This window comes from Nanorana parkeri, unplaced genomic scaffold (genome assembly GCF_000935625.1).
Source record: "Nanorana parkeri isolate BGI_ZX_2015 unplaced genomic scaffold, ASM93562v1 scaffold1445, whole genome shotgun sequence".
NCBI classification, from domain to species: Eukaryota; Metazoa; Chordata; class Amphibia; order Anura; family Dicroglossidae; genus Nanorana; species Nanorana parkeri.
The window spans coordinates 1,201-19,813 of record NW_017307713.1 but is presented as its reverse complement, the minus strand read 5'-3'; the positions used below and the strand labels follow the sequence as shown (position 1 = coordinate 19,813).

Here is an 18,613-nt window from a genome sequence, read left to right as displayed (position 1 = left end):
TCCCTTTGGTGTTTTTAATGGCTGTAAATACTGGGAACCCAAAAAAGTAAATTGAGGTGCCTAAAAAGGGTGGCGATGGCTTTTGTTATAAATGTCCACCTTTCCATAAATGTCCACCTTTCCAGAACTGCAAGGAAGATGCTACTGATCTCAGCAGATTGGCTCTTAGGTGTTAGCAAGAAGATTACTTGGTTAATTGTCAACTTTTACAAATTGAGTCAACGTAGGACAGTGGTAAGAATATGGGGCAATTCACAAACAAATTGGTGGGAAGAATATGGGAATATGAGTCTTTGGCAACATCACCAATGCCAGTTTCCTGCTTTTCTATTTTGCCAAATTACTTTGGTCACTTTATGAGATGTATGGGGGCTGTTTTTTGTGATTTTTTTTGTGATTGTGCTGCACTGGAACGCAGGGCATTTTATTACCATGTGTTCCTGTGCAGGTAGGGTGTGTCTGCAGTGCCATTGACATTAATTGCAGTGCCAAGCCCCAGAATGCAAGGGCACTTTATGCGATCCCTTGTGTTCCAGGCACGGGACATTGGAGTAGATGCGTGGGCTGGTGGAAACAAGCCCTTATAGATGTCTTGGGGCCTGTCTGATTTAACCTATGTTAGGGTGGTTTACTTGCAATTTTAATATGCTGGCTGTAATGAAGGCAAAACCTCAACGGCAAAATTACCCGATCCATCTGAATAATATGGTCCTTGCAAGAAAAGAATTGCTGTGGAAAAACACTTGTGCTTGGAATGGAAGTAAAACATCTGGGTCACTGCTGTTGTTGAATGTTAGTGTTCAGGAAAGACCACGAGCCTGCTGCCTGCACAAAGAACCAGAAGTATGAGGAGTTGTCGCTGTCAACATGCTGCTGTTCTTCCCTGATTGGATCCCTGCCAGTTCTATATAGATTTTTTTTTTTAGTTTATATCTCTAACACTGTTGTATCATAGAGCAGGGATAGCCAAACTCTCGCCAGTTGTTTGTGGAACTGCAAGTCCCATGAGGCAGGTGCATGATGGGATTTGTGGTTTTCCCACAGCTGGCGGGCCAACATTTTCCTATGCCTGCCATAGAGGGTCTGGCACAAGTTAGATTAGGGAACACAAACAAACTGGCAGGATCTCTGAATAAAGAAACCAACCACTGATTTAATCCACAAGCATTTAAGTTTCGCTGCCACTAAAGTAACAGAAAGTACATCTGAGTTGCTTGGACTCTATTTATAGAAAGGATTTGCACAGCGAGTATTCAATGATCTCTATTGTACAGCATACAACTATTAACTTCAGAGGGTTTGTTTATTAGCATACAACATAAAGAGAGATTCCAATTAGCAGATTTGCCCATTAATATACATAATAGATAACAATTACAAACAACATTCACCCACCACACTGAAAAATCAAACAAGATTCACCTATCGGCCACCGCATTACACATACAGTGACTCCACTAAAATGATATAAAAAAAAGAGATGGACTAATGTCCACCATACTGCCACTGTTGTAAACACAGCGAATCGGTTACAAGTAGGCCCCTAGGTGTAAATCAAATCCTGGAATATTCCGGCTGTTTCATGAAATGTAAAACCTATTTGTCCATTTACATGTCAGCAGTATTACACATTGGAGTTATCTGGCATGCAGATAAACATGTAAGGTATTTGCAGTTATGCCAAGGGTCAAATCCACTTTACCGGATGTTATTCATGTCTGTGATGGTGTTAGAAATGGGAGATGAACAGACCTCTTGTTAACAAGCAGCTGACCTTTGGATATTAAGCATTCAATACATGCTTGGTGTCTCGGTCCGGAAAGCTGAGCCAGTGATAAATGCCAAGCATGCTTGGCATGTGCGAGGCTAATAGTGTCTATTAAGATTCCTGTGCAGACAGACGTGTAAGTCAAAGTGTGTGATGTTTCCACTGCCTGTAACACCACTCACCATGTGAGAGTGCTGTCCACAGCAATCACTGACATCAGTCATTTGGAAATGAGGACAATTAAATAAAATACAACTCCAGCCGGAACATTTGTTTTGGATACAATGGTACAGAGTTAGGACACACTCCCTGTCCGGTCACTGGTACATGAAGTGAATCTCCCAAAAAAAGTGATCCAGTTAGCCTAGCAGAGGTTCAAACCCATTCCCTCATTTAAAAAAAAAAAAAAAGGTTTGTCACCTTGCTTCTAACGTGAAAATCTACTATGGCATATTACCAATGTACAGTTTGCAGATGTTACCAGCAGCCAGCATGTGTGTTATGTCACAAATTAATGTGCATTGTAAGGCAGCCCATTGAAATGAAGGGGTTTCCAACATTTTTGCCACAACACAATATGGTGTTTCAACGCAATGCACTACCTTAGTACATTGGTATGCTATTCAAAACGAATGGCAATGCAATGTGTCAACACATGTAACCAGGGGCGTAACTAGAAATCACAGGGCCCAATAGCAAAATTTTGTATGGTGCCCTGTGACTTCTAGTTATGCCCACTTGAGATCCCACACAGCCCATCTGAGGGTGACCCTGCGGAGCCCACCATAGACTCTCTATGGTGGGCTCTGCAGGGTCACCCTCTGGTGGGATGGTCACACTCCTTGCCTGTCCGCCTCCTCTTTCTGCACGGTCGCTGATGGGCCCCGCCTCGTCGACAGAACACCGGGTCCAGCCTGCTACACCGCCGTTGCTGGCTCTCATTAACTCCACAGCGGCTGTAAGAAGAACACGCTGCTGCACAGATCACTGTCACTGATCTAAACAGCAGCGCATTCTTCTCACAGCCGCCAGTGAAAGCCACCAGCATTAGAGGCCATAGCGACCCAGGCGGCCCGCACGGCATCTGGCCGGGCCCCATAGCGGCCGCCTGGGTTGCTATGGCGATTGTTACGCCACTGCATGTAACATGTTATGGTGACACATGCGTTTCTACAACCCAAAGAAGAAACTAGGCCCTAAACTCCAACATTTTTTTCTCTTAACTCCCTATGTGATCACCACAACAGGAAGTAAGGGGAACCTCCAACAGGGATACAAAAAACAATTTCATAACTTTTTTGTTTTAAAAAGGTTTACAACAACCGCCATTTTTATAATACTGCCTGTATCCTGGCTGGGCAATTGCCCTTCACTGTGTGGTCACTGGAACAGGAAATAAGGGGAAATCTAACCCACAGGGATGCAAAAATCCATTAAAAAAAATAAGAGATGAGCGGTGATAGGTAAAGGTGCGTTATAAGTTATTACATCCCTGCTGAGATGAGCGGTGATAGGTAAAAGGTGCGTTATAAGTTATTATATCCCTGCTGAGATGAGCGGTGATAGATAAAGGTGCATTATAAGTTATTATATCCCTGCTGAGATGAGCGGTGATAGATAAAGGTGCGTTATAAGTTATTATATCCCTGCTGAGATGAGCGGTGATAGGTAAAGGTGCGTTCTAAGTTATTATATCCCTGCTGAGATGAGCGGTGATAGGTAAAAGGTGCGTTATAAGTTATTACATCCCTGCTGAGATGAGCGGTGATAGGTAAAAGGTGAGTTATAAGTTATTACATCCCTGCTGAGATGAGCGGTGATAGGTAAAAGGTGAGTTATACGTTACTACATCCTTCCTGAGATGAGCGGTGATGTGCCCATACACCTATCGATTTTCATTCGGAAATCGTCCACGAATGGTCTTTAGAACGATATCGATCAGTTGATGGGACACCAACGATTTGAATTACTGTACTCCTGGCTGAATTTCCCTCAGATTGGTCAGGCTGGAAAACTTTTTTCGAATTCTTTGAAAATCGATGGATTAGTACAAAGAAAATTGCAGCAAATGGAAATCCGTTCTATCGATTGATGAAATTCACTGAGTTAGTACTGCTAACGAACGATTATTGAAATCGACATTGGTCTGTGCACAATGAGCTATTTGAGTTAGAATCGAAAGAGGGTTCTTGGCAGCAATGAAAATTTCCAATCGAAAATCTATAGGTGTATGGCCAGCTTTAAGGTGCGTTCTAAGTTATTATATCCCTGCTGAGATGAGCGGTGATAGGTAAAGGTGCATTCCAAGTTATTATATCCCTGCTCAATTTTCATTCGGAAAATTCGTACCACGAATGGTCTTTAGAACGATATCGATCAGTTGATGGGACACCAACGATTTGAATCACTGTACTTCTGGCTGTACTACTTGGTCAGGCTGGAAAACTTTTTTCGAATTGTTTGAAAATCGATGGATTAGTAGCAAAAAAAATCGCAGCAAATGGAAATCCGCTCTATCGATTGATGAAATGAATATGCAATATAAGTTATATTTCTGCTGAGATGTGCGGTGAAGGGTAAGGCTCCATTTACACATATCTAAAGGTGCCCATACACAAGCCGATTATCGTACGATAATCGCGGGTGATCCCGTTATCGTACGATAATCTGCAGGTGTATGGGCAGCGTGCGGCCGTTTCTACTGTACGGTCGCACGACATTCATCTTCCGAGCACGCTTGAAAACCTGCCGAAAATCGTATGATTTTCGGCGGGTTAGTGGTGTGCTCAGGAGACGAATTCCGCACGTGCCGGTGTGCGCACATTGCCCGCTCAGCACAGCAATCATCGGAAGCCCTCGCCTCAGCAGGGAGGGCTTGTACGATCTGCCTGTCCAAGATGGGCAGGTCATACGAAATTTTAATTACCTTACAAACATCGCACAACGAAAGTCGTGCAATGTTTTTGTAAGGTGTATGGGCACCTTTAGATATGATCACAGACTCCTATGTCAGGAGCTTGCGTTTTCCTGCAGCGGAAATCCCTAATCTGCTGTTTACCAGCGGCAGCTGTCACCCATTCAAGTTAGTGCTGGGTGGCAGTCACTGCATTTGAATGCCAGCATGCCATTTGTAATCGTATGTGATACAATTACATGCGGTTAGGAATCAATCATTCTTCCGGGGATAGTGATTGCTTCCTAGCCGTATGTACTGTAATCGTATCACATGCGATAGCATGCCAGCGTTCAAATGCTGCTGCTGTCATCTGATGATTCACTTGAATGGGTGACAGTTGCCCCTTGTAAACGGCAGATTAGGGATTCTTGCTGCAGGAAACCGCAAGTTCCTGACGCGTGAATCCCTAGTTGCACCTAAAATATAGATGTGAATGGGGCATAAAGGTGCATTATAAGTTATTACATCCCTGCTTGGATGAGCGGTGAAGGGTAAATGTGCGTTATAAGTTTTCATAACTAAAATGATTAATTGAAATCTTTATATTGCACTATATTGTAGAGAGGATAAATGCTGCTTGTAGGACATATTCTTACAGCAGAGCTCAATGAATTGAAACTTGCTGATGCAGAAAAATGTGTAAGCGTTGGAAGGCCTGCACCTTGCATAGAACGAGGAATGACCTCTAGCAGGCAGACTGTCAATGATGTGGCTCCAGGATGCTGCTTATTGGCTGAGAAGGTCTCTGCCCAGGAAGTAAGACGTATCTTCTTAACTCTTCCTGTGCCACAGTAAAGCAAATGGAATTCTGAAGCACGTCAGCTGTGACCTGTTACAACAGCAGGAAGCAAATCCATGATGTTAAAGCCATTTTTTTGTTTTGTTTTCATGTCTACACACATTTTCCTAAAAGGGAAAAGAAATATAAATGACTACAGTTCTTGTTTATATGCAGCTATATTTACAAGCAAAATACAACTTGGATAGGTAATACATTTACACAATGAAAAATTGAGTTTTGTCCCGTGTGCAGCGCTCATGGGGGGGGCACAGGTTGTGGCTGAAAGCATGAGAGGTGTGGGAGAGTTTATTTGGCGGGGTCTTTTGCGGGTGTGCGGCTTCCATTATGTTTGGACCGGGGTGTCCGACAAGTGCTGCAAGAAAACAAAATTGGAGACGGAAGCGCCACTACCTAGCGCAATGACTGTGGTGGAACAAGGTTGGTATAAAAGTAATACACTCACCTGTGGCTGGGTGAGCGCTTGCTTGAATCAATCAGAGTGGAGTGGAGTGGAGTGGTGGGATCAGCTCCTCTTGCTGAGTGGTGTTGTGATGCACCCAGCAAGGAGGTGAGGTAAAATGGTGAGCAAAGGAGGAGTGAAATTCTGAAACTCACCGTTAAGTAAGTGAAGGCAGGATGTCAGCGACGAAAACATTTACACAAGTAGAAATTGAGGCTTTTACAAGAGCTGCATCCTCAGAATTACAGTTTACATCGTCACCAATAATGAAATTAGTAAATCGAATCTCAGATTATTCATATTTGTAAAGGTGAACTTGAGTCAATCATGAAAATGTTTTATTTAAACTTGATGTGACCAACCTCCTAAGTCGCTGCAAAGGAAACTTGCGTCAAGAGAAATATGGAGAGAAACGGAAGGCCCTCCTAGGCCTAGTTCACATGTGCATTAAATTCAGACCATAGAGAAGTGTTATTAAAGTCTCCCTACATCCTATTATTGCACATGTGGCATAGTTCAATGGCCAGGGCACCGTGCATTACACATGTGTGCGCAAGCATGGTGTAGTGTTGCAGCACGGTAAAAAACAGCCCTAACCCGTCGAGACATGGATTCCACTAGACCTTTGAAGGTATGCTGTGGTACCTGGAACCAAGCTGTCAGTAGCAGATCCTTTAAGCCCAGTAACTTGCGAGGTTAGGCCTTCATGGATCAGACTTGTTTTTCCAGCACGTCCCACAGATGCTCGATTAGATTAAGATCTGGAGAATTTGGAGGCGAAGTCAACACCGCAAAGTCGTTGTTGTGTTACTCAAACCATTCTTGAACCTTCTTTGCAGTGTGGCAGGGTGCATTGTCCTGCTGAAAGAGGCCACTGGTCAACAACAATGACCAGGGAGGTGGTACGTGTCAAAGTAACATCCACATGAATGGTAGGGCCCAAGGTTTCCCAGCAGAACATTGCCCAAAGCATCACACTGCCTCAGCCCGATTGCCTTCTTCACATAGTGCATTCCCCAGCCATCCACATGATGTAAAAAAAATGTGATATATCAGACAAGACCACTTCTTCCATTGCACCATGGTCCAGTTCTAATGCTCAGCTGCACTTTAGATGGTGGTGGACAGGGGTCAGCATGTGCACCCTGCCCAGTCTGCGGTTACGCAGCCCCATACACATAAAACGGTTGCACTGTGTGTTCAGACACCTTTCTATTGGAACCAGCAATAATGTTTTCAGTAATGTGAGCTACAGTAGCTCTTCAATTGGATCGGACTACAGGGGCCAGCCTTCACTCCCCACGTGCATCAATGAGCCTTGGCCGCCAATGACCCTGTCACTGGTTCACTAGTTCACTCTTTTCTTGGACCACTTTTGGTAGGTCCTGACCACTGCAGACAGGGAACATCCCACAAGAGCTGCATATTTAGAGTTGCTTTGACCCAGTCATCACAATTTGGCCCTCATCAAAGCTGTTTAAATCCTTAAGCTTGCCATTTGTTCTGCTTCCAACACATCAACTTCAGGGACAAAATGATCACTTGTTGCCTAATATGTCCCACCTACTTCCAGGTGCCATTGTAATGAGATAATCAGTGTTATTCACTTCACCTTTCAGTGGTCATAATGTTATGACTGATCGGCGTATGTCTTACATTAGCATCATGCTGGTAGTTTAGACCAGCATTTTTCAACCCTTTTTCATTCACGGCACCCTTTAAAAGTATGCAAAATCTCGAGCCACCCCAGTCTAAACTGTAGAAAAATGTAAAATCGATGTGTGGCCCTTCCAAAACCCTTGCCAGGCCCTTATCCCAGATCTCCCTTTACGTCAAAAGCCTGCCTGCACCTTGGAAATGCATGACGTTGTGCAAAAATTTCCAGGCACCCCTGAGGAAGGCAGAAGGCACCCTGGTTGAGAAAGGCTGGATCATTTAAGGTACGCATACATGTGCCGTATTGCTATGAACAACCACGGTGAAATCAAAAGCACTAGGTGTGTTTATCAGTTATCTTTGTTTTCTAGTGGTGATCCTATCCAGTATGTTATTGTTTTTTCTCAACCTCAAAAGAAAAAGAATAGCAACTAGTTCTTCAAATACATTTATCTCGGGTTTTCTCTATTTGTCTTGGTTAATGTAAGTAGAGCTTGTGCATTTTTTTCCTATGAAATGGGGATAGGATTTGGCCAAAATTTAGGCTGAGAATAAAGCTGACACATACCTGGGCAACTCATACTGAGCATATGAGGGGGAAAAAGCCCTAAGTGGGCAAAGTGATAGAATCTCTTTAAATCCATATGCTTTGGCTTCTGCAAAATGGCAGCAAATGTGGCTTACAAAGTGAGAAGTGGCTACAAGATAATGTTTATCCATTCTATGAAAAAACTAAACACGTGGAGATATTGCATATAACAGCCATTCAGATAATTGCTTTATTTTCTAACCTGGAAAAAATCCTGGAATCTGACTGGTTGCTATAGGTAATGATGTATACTAAACTTTCTTCTGGCTTTTTATTAATCATCCCATTGAAAGATGTTTTCATTGTACTCTACTGCAGCAAACCAACACAAACTGCAATTGTCAACGTCATTAAATGTCACAATGTGGGAGAGTTTGTCTAAGAAACAAGTAGCGAGCCTTACAACTGGCTGACGGAAATGCAGAACATTTTTTCCACATATATTAGGGCACTGCCCTGTTCAATGCCTTGCAATTTAGAAGTATTTGCATGAATCACTAACACTTTAAGGCGTGACCAAGTTTTTAGATGACAAGTGAAAGACAAACTAGGTGTGACTTTCAGTGAGTAAAAGAACTGACACTGACAGTTTGTGACAGAGGAGATGTAAGAAGTCAGTCTTGCTTTTTGCTGCTCTCTTGCTGAGTCTGGATTGTAGAGACCTGTTCTACAAGCACCCTCTAGCCAGGGGCAGGTTTAAACCAGATATCATGTGTGTATGTGCCGTGTCCTTCAGGACGGCTTTAAGGACACTTTGTAAGACACAATCCTGAACTCAGGGTTAGAAAAAATACTACAGACTGATTTTTTTTAGTAACTAAAGTTTTAAGACCAGAATAGATCTTCACACAGTACACACCTACTGAAATACACACAAACAAGTTCCCAACATGTATACAATACAACTATAATAGTGTAATAAAGTACTCCATGAAACCAGTGCAATTCATATCAAATTATCAAATATCCATCCGTTGCAATCCCAGTGTGACGATAGATGATGTCTTGCAACAGAAATCAGACGCATGTCACCTCCAGATATATATGGGCAGATCCACTCACCAGATATACAGTATATGACCCACTGGTGGTTGAGGTCAAAATAGTGCTTCCTGTAGTAATGCCACTGATACTGGTGAACAGGGTCGCAGCTACCATGAGGCGAGTGAGGCACTCGCTTCAGGCGCAGCTGAGAGCGGGTGAGCACAGGGCGGCTCGGCAGGGAGAAGAGGGACGGCAAAGGGTCCAGCTTCTCCTCAGATTCACGCTGCTATCCCCCCGCCTGTATGGCCAGAGGCAGCGGGGATCCGAGGAGAAATGGATCGCTACATAACCTCCTGTTCACCATCATGTTCATCCGTTGCAGCACCGTCCTCCTACTCAGCCTACACACACACTGAAGTTTGACAAGTAGGTTGCACAGCACAGACCAACAACAGAGTTTGTGGTCACTAAGGAAATCCTAATTACACATTTCTGCTGTGGTGGATCACATGCATTACCACAATGCATGTTGACCCACATACATTGCAGGCCACCATAATGCATTGTTACGCACTACCATATTTGGTGGTGTGCTGGGTCTGACAAAATGCTGCATGTAAGTTTTTTGTCCGTTATTGTGCATTGGCAGTCCATTTAAAATGGCTGGGCTACCTTAAATGTATATATATATACATACACACAAACACACACGAACACAATGTGTTAAGAATAATTGGCACGGGCTCATCCTATGGCTATTTGCATTCATCAGCTGACTTGCAGTACGGTGGGAGAAGCCTGCCTTGGAAGTTTCTCAGAGTACATTTGCAGGAATGTGGTTACCTATAAACACGTCTCCTGCTTCCAAGGACACAGTTTTATTGACACATCAGCAATCATAGCTCTGTCAGTTACCTCAGACTTACTGCAACCTTTGTGCACTGATACTATTCACCACTTGTAACGTTTCTGTTCATGATAGAAAAATTATTAAATTGCCTTTAACTATCTCACATAGACCTAAAAACAATCCTACCCTATGAAAGCAGTTTTTAACTTATCATGAAAGCTGGACACATTCCCGAGGGGGCTGACCAACATAGATTGATTTTTTTTATTTTTACTATACGGTCAATTAGATCGGCCAAATTTATTTTTGTATCAATTAATTACACACAGACACAGTTCAGCTACACATTTCAAGTGAGAAAAGAGAAGAGGCAGAAGTCACACCTGCCTCAAGAAGCTAATTAACCCCTTAAGTGACACAGCTTCAGAAAATGTTTTTGCTTATGGGAACCGGAGCAATTTTGCCATTTTTGTGATGTGTTTGTTTAACCATAATTTCCTCATGCATTACACCTACACATATTATATACCATTTTTTAAAAGGACAAAATGTGCTTTAATTTGATGTGACATACGAATAAATAAATTCTTTTTTTTTTATAAAACAAAAAAAATAAAAAAAAATGATAAAAAAACACATTTATTTGTCCTGATTTATAGGGTACATCTTACAGTATGTCTGGGATTTCAGTTTATTATGGGAGTTATAGGTCACAAAATACAAGGAGTGAAATACAATTTTAGTGTGGACCAATTTTAGAATGTGGTATGTTGTTTCCTATTTTTAATAGCCTCCTCGGCACTATATTTTCTTATTAGTTTTTTATTAAACATATTTTTTTTAAACTTTTTTCTTTTTTTACAATTTTTAAAACATTTATCCTTTTATTTACAGGGGCTTTGATACTTAGTATCTCTGAGTAGAATACAGTATTCTCCTCAGTATTCTCCTCAGATACTTTCTATCACTTTTGTAACACACAACCGGCTAGCAGTTTGCACAGCACAGTGAACTACTGCCGGCTCTGTGACTGTCGCGGCTCTGTGATCACAACGATTAGCGCTCGCTTTGATCACAGGACTGTTGAGGGTCAGCCTCGGACCCCGAGGGACTCATCAACTCATCTATGTACCGAATGGTGGAATTATCCTGTCACCGATCGCTAACAAACTGAATGATCGTGACGCGATAATTCCATCACGGGTTAAAGTGTACTGCATGCACTAACGAGGAGCTGATGCTGATAGGAGGAGAAAGAAGAGTGGCAGAGAGATGGATTCATCAGTCTGCTGATTCTCCTTTCACTGTGCAGTGAAAGGTTGGTGGCAGGGAAGAGACCTGTAAAAGAACTGCAGCAGAAAAAAAAATTAGTAGCAGACAATAAAATGTTTTATTTATTCTGAATTGAATATTTATTTAATAGCATTAAAAATAGACACTACCCTTCTGTTTTGTAACAACTGCACTAAATTCACTCATAACTTTTGGCCAGCGTGTGCATTTTTTAAGTTCCAAGGTCTTTCCCAGGCTCCCATCCCATCACAGTACACAGCTTCAGTGCTAGAGTGAAAGTAAGCATACACTACAGTTACTTCCTACACACAATGAAGGATTTTGCTGTGGTTAAGTACACTGTTAAAACTCTGAAACACTTTCTCAACCTGCTACTTGGCGAGCGTTCTGAATGGTTGGCAGAAAAATAAATGAAAAGGTGTTATACAGGGATCCCAACCTGACATAAGTAATTTCAGGGAGGTGCCCCTCTCATTTCAGGGAGGTGCCCTCTGTCCCCCCCGCTCCTCACTCCCCCATCTGCGGGTTGTGCAACAACAAGGAAGAGAGCAACCCCCTGAAATGATGGCAGATAGCAAAAAAATACAGGAGTTCTAGCACAGTACTGTGCTGGAACTCCTGTGACAGGTGAGAGAGGAAGAGCACAGCTCTCCCCTCTCACTGTCTACAGTCTACACGGAGCGGCAGGGTTACTTATAACCCTGCCGCTCTGCTCACTGCAGTCAGAGGTAAGTGCAGGGGGCAGGGGGAGAAATCGTCTGCCTCACTCTACATTCAGTCCTGCTTGTACAAAGCAGGACTGAATGTAGAGAGGGCAACTTCCCCACAAGGACACCGCTGCTGCCCCTCTGCACCCTGCCGCCGGGCCTCGGTGGCCTTGTGAGGAATCCGGGCCTGTCAATCAGCAGAGGAGGACAGGATGGAGAACTTCAGGTCCACCTCTGCTGATTGACAGCAGCAGTGGGTGGGTGCAATAGCTAGTCTGCTATTGGCTATTGCAAATTGAAATAGCCAATAGAAATCTAGCTATTCATTCCTATGCCTTTTTTTTTCTTCTGTCAGATGGCGGCCCCGATGTCAAAAAAAACAAAAAACAGATAGCAGGGAAAGGTTTACTCTGCTAGATAAAGCAGAGTAAACCTTTCCAGGAGAAAATGTTTCTCTCCCGGGTGTCCGGGAGCCGCTATCTTATAGCAGGAGACTTCCGGAACATCCGGGAGAGTTGAGATGTCTGTTATATTACAACATAAGAACCATAAGGATAAACATGACAGCAATAGCTAGTAAATCACAAAAATCATGTCTGTTTACATCTGATTTCCTATAGACCAACATGGGGTCTAGTTATTTCAGTTTTTTCCTCTATCCCATCCGTACCGCTCCAATCAGGAGGGTATCCGTGCACACATTACCGTTGAGATCCACCCATCTGCGTGAGTGACAGCTGGCTCTACTTATCTAGAGGCAGAGCCAGCTGTACCCGCCCCCTCCCCCGTCCGTTCCGCCAGTCAGCGCTGGAGGATCGGAGCGGGGAGGGAGGGAATCCCTGCAGGGAGCTGTGAGTGACAGACACAGCTCTCTGCAGGGAGATGATCGAGAAGTGAGCGAGCGACGGTATGTGTTTGCTCACTTCACGATCTATTGAGCCGGCGTGTGACAGTTTCATTGTCACACGTCGGCTCGAACTATGAGGTGAGTGAAAATCAAGATTTAAGGTTTTTAAAGCACCACTTAGAACTGAAGACAACGTAACAAGGTCACACACAAATGGCAGCGGAGCTGAAACACGCTGTTCCTTTCACACTCTGTACTAACCCTTGGACTGCCAGGCCAGCTTTTGCTAAGCATTACCATTCTGCGATCGCTTGTATCGCTGCACATTACATACATTGTACAACTACATACATTTACATACATTGTAAAACTTTAGAACAATGAGATGACCAATCATTTCGACATGCTGCAGCTTTACTAGAACTTGGCAGATCATGAAATATACTCTTTAATCATTCACTGTATTGTCACAGAAGGCAAATATTGTACATGCCCTAAGAGGCAATGACCAGTGTAATGGCCAATATTAGGTTTATTCCACACATTATTCATACCACAATATTTACATGCGGCACAAGTATAGATTGTGTAAGAAGTTGATTTGATCGTAATTATTTATTTAATGAAACCACACACGTTACTGTGTCTTTTCAGATTCAGATCAAATCTCATGAAGAAATAGTCCCATGATTTACTTATAATCCCCATTCATGTCAAAATCAGGAAGCTAGAGAAAAGGGATATCCTGATTGCTGCTATACAGGGGAGTATCACACAGGATGTACTTTTGCATTGAAAGACAAAACCTATTTTAACACTATCATGATACTAACTGTGATCCTCTGCCTCAGCCTAAAGATCTGAACCCTGCAAGCTGTGGCAAAAAATTGCAGGCAGAGGGCAAAGGAGTAGTAACCAGTACTGCCCGCAGTATCCCTGCAGCTGATCAATGATAGCAGGGCTTTGCTTCCTCATTGTCAAAGCCTCCAACAAGGAGAACAGTGAGCAGCACGAGTGATATCACCAAATCTCACTCCAGATCTCCTGAGGCTAGCAGTCAGAGGCAGCAGTGCCTTAGATCCCACACTGCAGATACACAACTCTGAGGCTGTAGGCACATCATATTACTATATTTTAATTCCCTGCAGGCCTGCCACTATCAAACCACCACATAGTCCACCACTATCAAACATTTCAATATTTTATATACTATTATTCTTTACAGGCATGATTACATATATGACAATTTTTGGTGTCTCTGTTCCTTATTTTGGCCTTTTTATTGTTCATTTAATTTCACGAAAACAAATTGAAAGTATAGAGAAGAGGAAAGGATATAAAATCATCTGCTCCAGGAGTCAAATACTCTAATTACACAACTAACAGAAAGCTGTGTTCACACAGATATAAGGGGGTTCCTGGGGCACCATACAATGTCATCTTTGAGATACAATATAAGGCCCTATTCACACTGAGCGGATTTCCACTTGAAAATCGCGCGTCTTGCCGCGCGATATCGCAAGATCTCGCTCGTCCAATGCTTTTCAATGGAGCTTTTTGAATCTCGCCTGTAGCTCATCGCTCATCGCTTGTGCAGGGCCCTTTTTTGCACTGATGTCGCGCGATTTTGCTCTTTTTGCATGCAGCTCAATAGTAAAGGTTGCGCGATTGTCGCCGGGAAAGTCGGCGCTATATCGATCGCGCGGAAATCCGCTCGAGGAAAGTGTCGCTCAGTGTGAATGGGGCCTTAGAGGTTCATGTGGATACCCTGTGGTGTGGTTGGCATGCACAGCTGCTCCAGATTTTGTCTGCTCCAGTTTTGATTAATTCCCCTCAATGAATAAAAATGAACACACTGCAGAACTGTATTTGGTACTCAGATAATCCAGTCAGAGACAGATTATGTGCTATTTTCTGAATGCCAGATGATTAGTAACCTTTTAATACTAATGCAGCTTCACCAGCTACATGGAAGCAATAGTATGCTCATTGTAAAATACTCACACCAATAGCAATAGCAAATAGGATATATGGAGTTTTAGAGCTGCACTGAGACATGCAGCCTTATTCAATAAGACAGTGCAAACAGCAAAACTAAAGCTTTGCCAATAACTCATGGCAACCAGTCAGATATCAGTTTACTTAAAGGAGAATTATGGGGTTAAGGCTTTTCCCCATAGTTCTCCTTAGGGTAACAGGAGGACACAAACTAGCGTCCTCCCGTTACCCTAAGCTCAGTATACCGCGAGCTGCAGCTCGTGGTATACTGAGACGCCGCAGCTGAAGCGGATCCCGACAATTATGTCTGGATCCACCCAGCTGCGTGAGTGACAGCTGGCTCTGCCTATCTAGAGGCAGAGCCAGCTGTACCCGCCCCGTCCGTTCCGCCAGTCAGCGCTGGCGGATCGGAGTGGGGAGGGGGGAATCCAGCCCCTCCCCTGTCACTGAGAGCTGTGACAGGATCGAGAGGTGAGCGAACGCCGGTAAGAGTTCGCTCAGCTCCCGATCTACTGAGCCGACCTGTGACAGTCTCATTGTCACAGGTCGGCTAGAACTATGAGGTGAGTGAAAAGCACTCATCTCATAGTTCTCCTTTAAGTAAGACAACTAAAAGAAGAATGTTGATTCGCCACTTGAGAGCCCATTTGCAGACAAATGCTGTGCCCCCATCCACCTATTCTTTACTGTCATGTGACATATAACTTCAGATGCCCATATCTCTGGATCTAATGGTCATTTCAGTTTGCAGTTTTCCAAGGCGTTTTTGAGCAGTAGGAAAAGCACTTTTAAACGCTCATCACAAGAAATCCCATGATTTTGAATGGCCCCTTATCAAACCTGAGCAGCAAAACGCCAGCAGGAAAATTCCAAACGTGTTTCAAGCTCATTTTTTCCAGCCCATAGACTTCAATGGAAAAGCCAGAAAACGCGTGACAGAAGTATGTTGCTCTTTTTTCATACTCTAATATAGTGAATAAGTTGCGCTTGATCTAAGTGAATGTGAATACCAGAGTAAAGAATAAATCTCTATATAAATGCCTTAATCTTCTATCTCATTGTGTAATCGATTGTGTATCACATGCCTCAATAATTTCTTGGACATTTACACACTGACGTATCGATTACACAATGAGATAGAAGATTACGGCATTTATATAGATGTTTATGTGTTGTTTATGATTTATTCTTTACTCTGGTATTCACATTCACTTAGATCAAGCGCAACTTATTCACTATATTAGATATCTTCTTCACACAAAGTTGCTGCTGGTCCTATAAACTATTTAGCACCAATTCCCAGCGCAGTGAACCTTGGAAGCACTTTTTTCATACTCGTTTGTACACACGTTTGTCCATTGACCACAGTGTTTCTTAAGCTGCCATTCAAAACGCGCATCTTCGTGTCCATGCATTTTCACGTGCGTTTAAATGTGCTAAACGTGCAAATAGCTGCACCCTGAACCTGCACCTGCCAGACAGGGCTATTCTGTGTGACAGAGATGTGTAAATCTAAGAAATGGATGGGCAGAGATAAAAACCCTTTCCCAGGTAAAACAGCTCCCAGATATCTATTTCATATGTGTATTTAGCTGGAAGTTCAGCTTTCAATGAAAAAGAAACATGAAAGTGGAGCACTGCAAGAAAGACGTCAATGCAAACACTGCTGAATCCAGGGAATAACTTCCTGTTTAAAGTGAAGACTCAATGGTCAAAGCAAAACATAAAGTAGTTTATTTTATGATGACTGAATATAGAATACTTTAATGCAGTGTAGCTCATTTGAAAAGCACCCCAAATGCATATCCCGCCCCCCAATGCGATCAACTGTGCCGCAACGCGCAGTACCGCAATGCTGTGTGGTGTGGTGCGAATGAAAAAAGTAGTGAATGCAATGCACTGTGTGCAGTGCGATTGAAAAACTTAGTGCAAGCTGTGCATTGCGGTGCAGTGTGGTTGAAAAAAATAGTGTATGCCGGGGCGTGCGTTGCGGTGCAGTGTGGTTGAAAAAGTAGTGCATCTAATGCTGTGCGTTGTGGTTCAGTGCAATTGCATGCACTACTTTCTTCAATAGCACCGCAACGCACAGCATTGTTGTACCGCACATTGTGGCATTGTCGACTGCATTAGGGCAGGAGGCGCGTTTGGGATACCATTCAAATAAATGGCACTGTAACACACCTCCCGCACTAATAGAACTCTGTAATTAACGCACAGACTCGGTGTGAGTTTCTAATTGGACCCTGGAAGCACAGAAATCCATTTTCTCAAAACACAGCTAAACTGAATGCACCTAAATGCAGGTAAACGCACAGTTTAAATTATACCATTAAGATCATTATATGCATTTACCAATGTCCTATAAATGCTTATTTCTCAATGCCAGTGTGAATGAGGCCCTACATTTAGGACACTGCTCACTAAATCGAGCTATTAAATTAGAGGTAGGCAACCGCTGCACTCCAAATGTGGTGAAACTACAAATCCCATAATGCTTCTGCTTCTAGGAGTCATGCCCATGGCTGCCACTGTCTTGCAATGCTTTATGGGACTTGTAGTTCCACAACACCTGGCGTGCTCAGGTTGCCTACCCTTGCAATTGAAACACCACCAAAAGAAAGTCTTGCTCGTCTCCCAAACAACAATATTTTTCTCACTTCTGTATCATGTAATTACAAACTTTTTGCCTGGTAGCTAAAATGTAAATATTTCACAGCCAATTGTTTTGAGAGAAAATATAACTATTTTGAAATAGAAAAATAAAACAATTGTAAACATTTTCAGTGAAAATAAACCCGAGGATTCTAATTGTATAAACAAAGTGATTTAGAAACAAACTCATGTAGGCAGTTCACTAAAATGCCGGCACTACAAGAATGGTGGAAATGACCTTAGCGTAGTGAATGTCACAAGGAAAGACTGTAGTGATCACATGACAGCAGGTCACCCTCCCCAGTGTCTCACGCTGGATTTCCATTTATGGTCAGATCTGTAATGAGGAAATGGAGTCCCTCCACCTCCTCCGGAGCCTTCCACTACAAGGCATCATAGTGTGTGATGGCTGACCTCTTGTGGACATGATAAAGATTACAAGGCCCTTGCAGATAACATCAGAACACTCTTCTGTATAAAATGGCATTGGATAGGGCTACGGCAGGGGCATTTCAGGTTCAGTGGGCCCCTCCTACACAGCAATTAAAGCACACGCCAAATCACAACATTTGTTTACTTAAAGTCATTGGAACTGACATGGTTTACATACATAAAAAGATGAAATATTATATACCTGAAGTTATATACATGAAGTAAATTCACGTTCAAACTGCTCAGAGTAGCCTGGAATCTGCACAAAGGCCTTCACCAAAGAAACTTCTAAAAAGATAAAAAATATACAAAAAAATATTTTTAGATATGCTGCATAAATAGGAACACACAGCAAATGTAATGCACACACGCAATAGGTTGGACTTGATGGACTTGTGTCTTTATTCAACCTCAAATATTATGTAACTATGTAAAACATATAGTGGGTTTTTTTCAAAAGTGGAAATACTGATGTGTGATTTTAAATGGAGTATGTCAGAAAAAATCATAGCATCTAGTAGACATGTGCATTGGGATTCGGACGAACCTGCAAATCAACGAAATTCAGTTGATTCGGCGGTTCGTCCGAATCCGAAATAACAAATGTATAGATTGTAAGCCCTCACGGGCAGGACGCTCC

The 18,613-nt window shown here is 42.8% G+C and overlaps 1 long non-coding RNA gene across 1 annotated transcript; it reads right to left on the bottom strand.

Annotated features, from left to right (window-relative positions):
• Positions 1–5,540: 5,540 nt before the first annotated feature.
• On the bottom strand, positions 5,541–17,480 carry LOC108798303. Its single transcript, XR_001941941.1, has 3 exons — positions 17,368–17,480; positions 13,693–13,697; positions 5,541–5,553 (listed from the first exon to the last, which is right to left on the bottom strand). It is a non-coding gene; the product is annotated as an uncharacterized LOC108798303 (long non-coding RNA).
• Positions 17,481–18,613: the final 1,133 nt, after the last annotated feature.